General features: G+C 37.9%; 1 long non-coding RNA gene across 1 annotated transcript; it reads left to right on the top strand.

Annotated features, from left to right (window-relative positions):
• Positions 1–398: 398 nt before the first annotated feature.
• On the top strand, positions 399–8385 carry LOC137171201 (uncharacterized). Its single transcript, XR_010924722.1, has 2 exons — positions 399–1494; positions 6862–8385. It is a non-coding gene; the product is annotated as an uncharacterized lncRNA (long non-coding RNA).
• Positions 8386–9026: the final 641 nt, after the last annotated feature.

Genomic DNA, 9026 nt, shown 5'->3' with positions numbered 1-9026 from the left:
TGTATGTACAGGGCAGAAGAGGTTTTAGTGTTTCTATTAGTATTATCTTTATTTTATTGTATTTTTTATATATATTTATTTGAATGTACAGAGTAGTAGTGTATTAATATTACATGTGTGTGTGCAGGGTAGAAGGTAATAGTGTTTCTATTAATATTACATTGTTTATGTTATTGTATTTTTATTATTTTAATTTATCTTTTTATCTTGTATTTATGTCGTTGACTCTTTGGTTGTTTTTGTTTGTCATCAGTATGTTTGTAAACTAATCTTCCTTCAGGATGATAATAAATAAAGTTGATGTTAAATTAAAAAGAATACAACATAATCAACATTTACACTGTTTCCATTTCCTGTTATTACAGCTGTGTTTTACTATATTATTAATAATTATCTGTTTATACAGCAGCAAACACTTCTGGAGTTATAGTTGTTTTATTAATTAACCACTTATATCTGCTGACGGCTACATTATAGTGTGTTATAAACCATTTATTCACTTTTATAGACTGATTATTCGTGTTTTTGTGTCTGTGGACTCCCTCAGAAACAAGATGCTGCATTTAAATCTTGATATAAATAAAACTATGTGGACGGTCCTTTAATCACAGGAGCAAACTGCTGAATTTCTGTGTTTTTTGTTTTTTTTTGCGCAGACGTCCATCTCTTTTGAGCGTCTTGGTGTTTATAAAGACTCCATTACAGCGGAGAACAACCTGCAGAAGCTTCTTTGAGGAGTTTTCTTGCGAGGCAACATGACTGGCTGACAGGGAGAAGGAGTGAGCAGGACAGGTTCATCTATTTGGAGATGGACAGAGCTCCCACGCTGGGGCAAACAGTCTATAACAGAATGTAAATGAAGTAGCCTGTGCCAACAAACCACTACTTTCTCTCTATCATGAATAAATATTAGTGGTTCTCACTCTGCTTGTTCTCCCACAAAGCCCCTGTGTGTGGCGTCACATTCCTCGCTTCCGGTTGCTACACCGAGTGTCTTCATCGGCCTCGGCGGGCAGGAACACGGAGGGAGGAGGAGGAGGAGGAGGAGGAGGAAGGGCGGCTTGTTATCAAAGAGCCGGTTGGATGGTAAACACAAAGTCATTAACCTGCGACCCGGCTGGATGGCGTTTGGAGAGGAGATTCCCTTGAGTGTCAGGGAGGTGTCAGGAGGAGACGGGCTCATCAAAGCGGCTTTACCATCAGAATCAGAGTGAAACTGAAGCTGCTGTTGACCCGGATAAATCTCCATTCATGTTTGTAACGTCCTCCAGAGAGAAGAGACAAAACCCCAGAGGAAGAAGGGCAGGAAATTAGAGAAATGAGGAAGAAAAAGAAGAATATTACTACTTCCAAATTCTAAATTCTTATTAGAATTTAGGAAAAAAAGACAGAATCCATCATTTCAGCAACTCCAACAAAACATCTGTTTATAATGCAGTGACAGCGTCCTCTAGCAGCTGTAGTAATGATGACGGGAACAAAGGAGGAGATCAGGTGACGTTATTATAGATCACTGTTCACTTCCTGTTTACAACCAACATGTTTTTTTGTAAGGAAGTAGCTGTTGGTACAGATTCCTCCATGTCAATAATCTGTTTATTGTTGGTACAGAATTATTATGCATGTGTTTAGGTGTTAATAGCACAAGATTACCTGATCAAACTGTTTCAAAATAGAGGAACATTTTTGCTTGCAGGTGATGCACCAATCCTTCCCCTGGTTTGGGTTCAAATGGTTATAAATGGTTTAGGTACAAAAACCATTTGGTCAGAGTTCGTGAAAGATCATCGTTTGGGTTAAATGCCTGATGTGATGGTCAAAATGTCCTGTTAGTGGTCTACAAGAGGTCCGGCAGAAATGCCCAGTCGGTCCAGTTGTTTCACAGAGCAGCCAGACAAGTTGTAGGAAGATCGTTTGAATCCAGGGCGGGAATGTTAGACGATGGCAGAAACACGAAAAGTAGGATTTCAGTTTGGAAACGTACCAATAGCTCCGAGCTAACAGAGGTCAGCGGGGCTGCAGCTGACCATCGGTCACTCAGGCTTTAGATACCCGGTCGGTCAGGATGAGACTCAAACATTTATGGAGCAGAAGCTGTGATTTATACTTCCTGTTTTTCTAAACTCTGTTTGTTGTTGGAGCAGCTGATAACAGAACAGCTCACAGCACAGTAAAGAGTCATCTGCAAACACTGTTAAATTTTGCTAAAAAATTAAGTTTAGTAGATTATAACCTGTATTTTAAGGACATATAATGACTATATTTCAACATATAACCACTTCTACTGGACATATTTCTCAGCAAAAAGGTCCAAACAGTGAGATACTTTATATAAATTACAGATGTATATGTGGTTTAATGATAACTGGGCTACTTCATCCTGCAACCCGGATTCATCTTTATCAACCGTAACAGTAAATTATATATAACAACATGTAAATAATGAGTAGCTGCTGCTGAAACAATTGCATCCATTATAAGGATCAAAAATGGGGTTTGATTTAATGAGAGGAGTACTTTTAGGACAAGAAAATTATAAACATATAACAGATTTTTTCAATTCTCTGCCAAAATTTTATTCCTGCACGGCTGCCAGGAACTTTCAAGTTGGGAAATTAAATTTACAGAAAGTGTAACTGACTGATTCATTTAACTGACTGAATCAGACACAAAAAAAACAAATTCATTTAAAAAAAATAAATAAATAAAAGACAGGTTTTGTTGGTTTGAGAGTTAGTGCAGGTGTTGTCTGAGCTCTGGTTGTGATACGTGTGAATGATGGTAATGACAGATTGGTCTCAGTGATATAAGTGGAGGGCAGACATCGGGATAAACCTGCTGATGTGCAGCAGCAGCAGCAGCAGCATGTGAAGAGTTGATTTGAGCGCTGTCTCTGGTGACAGACTGCTGTCTCTGAGCTTTAAATGGTTTCTCTGTCAGGGAGAATGGAGGGGATAAACTGCACTCTCCAATCCCCAGACCCATTTAGGGAGCAGATGAAAAGGCAGACGGACAGGCTATACATGTTCTCCCACTTTTATTCAGCGCCAGCCAGCTGATAAACAAAACAGCAAATATCCACTGCATTTTTTGACAGCCACTTTTCACCTGCCACTCCACATAAAGACGCCGCCCGCCGCCCCGCTCGGCTTTTTTTTCTCCTCCGTCGCTGTCAATCACCGCTCGGCCTCCCTGATCGCTGCTGCTTCACGTCTGCTCGCCGCTCTGATCGCACTCTGACAGCCGATTAATTCACATCAGCAGCTGAAAATAATTATGGCATTATGGGAACAGTAGTCATTATTTAGAACATGATTAAACGTTTCCGTGTCTATTGACTCGGGCCGGTGTGATTTATGCATTTGTTTAGTCAATAGTGTAGTTGAAATGATGTCATTAATTATGTATGGAGAGGCCTCCTCCTCCTCCTCCTCCTCCTCCTCCTCTGCTGCTGTTCACAGCCTGACAGATGTAAGAGCAGGAGTCATCATAGTTTAGGGAATTGCATGGTCCCACAATCTATCTCCAGCTCCATCTTTACACTCTTTATCTCCCTTTTATATTCTCTCTCCTCCCTCTCATTTAATGAACTTTAAGTCCTCAGCTGCAGGTTTTTAGTCCTCGTTCATGTTCTGTGTTCCTGCAGCCTGATTAAAAGAGTAAAAAAACACGTTTAAGAGGTTTTGTTACGAAGGTCATGTTTCATTTTCATGTTGGTCCTCTGTACTGTACGTGTCCACGACATGTTTAACATTATTATGTGCTTCTTAGATCAATGGTTCAGCGTTTACTGTCAGACCAGTATCACCATCAGCCGTCATGTTCCAGATATAAACATCTTCATATGATCAACTGGATCTGTCAGTGTTCAGGTTTAAATGTCAACTGTTGCAGAATTACTCCACATTGTTCTCAGGAATTGTGACAGATTTTGTCAAATAAAATATATTATAACTAAATGGAATATAAATGCATAAAATACATAAACAAACAAGCTCAACAACCATTTTTTTCCCTGAAAAATGTACAATTTGTTTGATCAGGATCAGGGTTAAAAATGCAGGATTTTCTTTGTAATTACCTGATGTTGCTGCTGTGATCTGATCTCACAGGAAACTCATTGACCATGTGGACTCAGGGATGTTTTTATGAGTGAAATAAACATGTTTAATATTGATCCCTGATCAGATCGCAGCATGTAAATACAGTTATCAGTGTTAAAGGCTACAGTCAGATATCAACGTGTTATTACAATCACACATGACTCTTCAGTCTTTATGTAAGCGGCTCTTCAGTCTCTACTATCCATCCTTCCTGTCAGTCTGTGGTCTTAGCCGGAGGTCAAAGGTCGCCTGCCGTCCTCTTGTCAAGTCTCCCTCGAGTAATTTCCATTTTAATGTCACACTTCCAATCTATCAAAGATGTGACGGACATCACACAGCGGCTTTAAGTCCTCTTCCCCTGAGATCTGACTGTTCACAATGATATCTCACTGTTTGAATCTTATTGTCTCTGCTGCTGCTGCTGAGAGGCAGCAACAACCCTCACATTATTATTATTATTATTATTATTATTATTATTATTATTATTAATGCTTTAAAGACAGAGAGTCTTTTTCTTCACTCGTGTGACGTATTTCAGAGTGAAATATATATAGAGAGATATAAAGTTGTTGTTTTAATTAAAAGGATTAAATTCTTCAGAGTTGTAGAGGACTGTCGACCTTCGTCACCACGATGTTAAACCAGAAGACGTTTGTTATTTCAGGATCATGTGACGAACGCTGGCTCATGTTATTTACATGCAATCATTATAAAAAGACAGTGAAGCTTTGATCAGAACATTATCTCCAATAAAGAGTCGTCTTCATGTGTGCAGGGAACAAACAGTACATCAGCAGAGTTTAATCTGTAAAAATGCAGAATATTTCATCAGTTGATGGTAAGTTTTATATGTAAAATCTGACTAATTTTTAAAACAGCTGCGCTCCAGATGCTCGTCAGGAACAAAGGAAACAATCAGAAGTGAAAATAGTTTTGTCGCTATGGAGACAGATATCAGACAGATGTTACCATGTTACACCTCAGTTATTCTACCTGCTCAGTGATGCTGATCAGTGCTGATTCATGTCGATTAAAGACTGAACCAGTGAAAACCTGAAGAATAAAAATAAAACATATAATCAAACATTCACACATGTAAATTAAATTAAATCAGAAACATCAGATGTAAAATCAGTTACTGATGAATAACAGCAGCTGTTAGAAAACTACTGTAATGAGTAAAAAGTAGTTCATGTTTGTATTATTAGTATAAAGATCTGTTCACACCAGGAAGTGATTCAGTGAAATTAATCTGCCTGTTTTAGTGAAATATTTGGTCGTAGTCATGGTGACGTAGTGACCTGCAGCACTAACCGCTAACTCGCTAACTCGCTAACTCACTAGCACTAGTCGATCACAGAAGCTACTGGAGGTTTTTTTTAATGTCTCTCTACTTTGTGTTCACTTTCCCCTCATTCTGTTCACTACTGTTCACTATTTCATTCAAGAAAGAGTCACTGAAGAGTGAAAATAAAGATCTCTGATCTCCGAGCCTGTTAGCTTAGCTCTGTCGCTAACGTTGATGTGACGGGAGATTAGCTTAAAATGGAAATACTAAAGTATACGTTAAAATAGCACTTAAGTACAGAACTTAACATAAACATAATACACTATTCAGATATAACTAAACTCTTTGAATGTATGAATTTAAATACTATTATAACATATATAACATGTGATAACAACAGTTTTCTGGCTCTCTGCTGTCAACTCACATATAACAACTCTGTCACATAGAAGTTACGTTCAGATACGTTTAAACTGCAACATCAAATATGATTTGCAGGAAACGTTTCGCTGCTGAATCACGTTTTCTATTAACATGATGAGAAAATGTTGTTAATTAACATATTCAGCAAGTTTATAAAGTGTTGATGAGTGAAATGTTCAGACACAAAGTATCTGGTTGATTGTTACAGTAAAATATCGGATCCAGTAGAAACTACAGCGATGTATAAAACAGTTCCTGGTTGTGTTGAGACTCACTTTGTCTCTGTTTAATACTGAAAACATCTGCAGACTGTATGTGTGTGTATTCTCTGATTGTGTTCAGACACATCTGGGTTAAAGTTCAGGAAAGATTCACTGGGATTCTTTGGGGGAAACAGTTTAATCGTTGAGCGTCGTGTAAAAAGAAATGAGATACAAAATGTTAATTTTGCAAAACATTCAGACGTGTGAAGTTGATGACAGATGATAAAATCTAAATATCCACATGTGATATCTTCATCACAATCACAACAGTCATCAGTATCATTCTTTACAGTGAATCACTCAGACTTTAATTACTTTACATTAACGTGTGTGTGTGTGTGTGTGTGTGTGTGTGTGTGTGTGTGTGTGTGTGTGTGCGCTGCTTCACACACCATCACTCCTCCTGTCAGAGAAACCTTAGCATGTAATGTTGATATTTCACAAACAGAATGATGTTTTCAACATTGTGAGAGATGGCTGGTTCCAGTCGCTGCCTTCCCCTCATGCCTGACTCGGGATATTAATGCGCTCCAGTAACTGTTAATTTCACTTTGGAGAAGTGATTTATGGGTAGACGGCGAGCAGAGGCATAATCTAATTGAGACCAGAATGGCTGTTTCTCACACAGTCACGCCTGCACCTTCCAGATGGGGCACCGTGATTAATGCATAATGAGCAAATAATCCATGAAATTAATATAAAAACTATTCTTCAGCTCTTCATGGAGAGGAGAATAAATACAAATAGGAATCAAAGTGTTTTTCTCTTTTTTACACACTTGAAGGGAGAGCAGCAGGCGGCACGATCAATGGAGAGAAGCAGCATAATCAATCTGAGATTGGACTGTCTGTCTCGCTTTATAAAACAATAAGCAGCAGGGAGGAGGTTTCTGCACCATTAATGTCTTCATCATCATCTTCAAACGTCTGCATCCCTCAAATGACCTGACAGGAAGGAGACGGGCACACACACACACACACACACACACACACACACACACACACCAGGCTGATGTTTGAGGAATCTTAACAGGAAACAGGTTTCAGATCAATAAAGAAGGAAACAGAAGCTCTTTGTGTGGATTTTTGTTTATGATGAGACAACAAACTGGAAACTAAATGAAAGTATTAAAGCAGCAAACAGCTGTTTATGTTTGTTTGAAGCCCGTCAGGTGATCAGCTGATTACAGCAGCCGACTCACCGTTAGATTCTTTTATTTTGTGTTATTTCTTTAGAGGATGAAGGTCTGATGGTTCAGTTTTCATGGTTTTGTTTGTTAGTTTTTGGAAGCTCGTTATGTGTTTGACCTCCAGACTCTCATAGTTTTGGTTCATTTATGGCAAACTTATTATAAATAAAGTAATTGTCAGGTGTCTTTATATGTTGGCCGTAACAAACACCAACATGATTATATATTTTTATTGACATAATGTTCACTGACAGTTTAAATTTGTTAAGAACTTTGAGCTGCATTTTGTGTTTGAAAGGTGAAACTTTTATTATGATGATTAATATTATTATTATTATTAGGGTTCAACCTTTCTGTGTTCACACTGGTTTATGTTTATATTGTTTGTATTAGTTATAAATATTAATCCTGCATGTTATAAACACTGTGTAAATGTAAACAGGAAGTGCTTGTACAGTAGTTGATATGATGCTGTTAATCAGATAAACCAGTTATAGATGTTTCTGATCAATACTGAGTCCAAACAGCCGTCAAATGTTCTGAATATAATCTGTGATCAAACATACAGGCTAATATTTATTATTATATTTATTTATATTTATCACCATTCATCCAAAACAAAAACATTTAATCTTCCCCAAATCTAGAACATGTGATTTAGTCCAGAATCTTCTTCTTCTTCTTCTTGTGTTTGTTTATTGTTGTGTTTTATGCTCATTTATTAGTTGCCATAATGTTTGAATGTTTGTCATATTGTAACATTTAGAAGAACATATAAACATTGAATTAAATCTTCTTTCTGCTGAAACACTTGCAGCTGTTTGTTGATGATTTTAGTTCAATATTCAAAAAGTGACGTTAAATAACTGAAGCAACAATCCAAACTGCAGAACTGTTAAACTATCAGTCAATCACTTAATGGACAACTATTGATCATCAATAAATTAAAGCTTCTCAGATTTTTCTGTATGAACTTTTCTTTGGTTGTAACAGTTTAACACTTTTTGATGATTTTTTTCTCTTATTTGAATATTGAATAATGTTGATGCAACCACATTGTGGAAGCTAATCAGGATCCAAATAAATAAATAAGTAATAAATAATCATAAATAAGTTTAAGTCACTGTAAATTGAATATTTTTGGGGGTTTCTGTTGGGAAAGTTTTTCAGTTTTCTTATAGTTGAAACGATGAATCGGCTCCTTTATGAAACTGCTCAGATCTCCACAATCAGCAATAAACGTGATTTAGAGCCGTCATCAGAATATCTCACATCTGCACGTTTAAGTGTACTTGAGAAGACGGATGCTGGACGAAGGAGGGACGACGGGAGAAGAAGAAGAAGAAGAAGAAGAAGAAGTGTCCCGTTTATCGATCGACAAAACCAAAACGTTTCCATCCCGAAGCGACAGCTGCTTCTCCGTCAGATAAAGATCCATAACACTAAACGCTGACACCTTTCTGCAGAACATCCTGTATTGATTTTTACATAAGAATTCATCTTTCTGCATTAGAACACAGAACGTTTGGAACAAAGACCAATCAGGTGTATTTATCAGTCTGTGATTTATGTGTCATCATTGAGCGGGGGGCCGTTAGACGTGTCGGCGGGGTGAAAGTGTGTCGACGGTAATGAACTATGTGTTTAATGTAGAGGTGGGGGTGGTGGTGGTGGGGGGGGGGGGGGGGGGGGTTCACTGTTACATCACAGTATTTATTTGCTCAGTGTGACTCCGGGCTGCACTGACCTGCATAGCTTAC

Source organism: Thunnus thynnus, chromosome 19 (assembly GCF_963924715.1).
Source record: "Thunnus thynnus chromosome 19, fThuThy2.1, whole genome shotgun sequence".
Classification (NCBI taxonomy): domain Eukaryota; kingdom Metazoa; phylum Chordata; class Actinopteri; order Scombriformes; family Scombridae; genus Thunnus; species Thunnus thynnus.
This window is presented reverse-complemented; position numbering and strand designations above follow the sequence as displayed.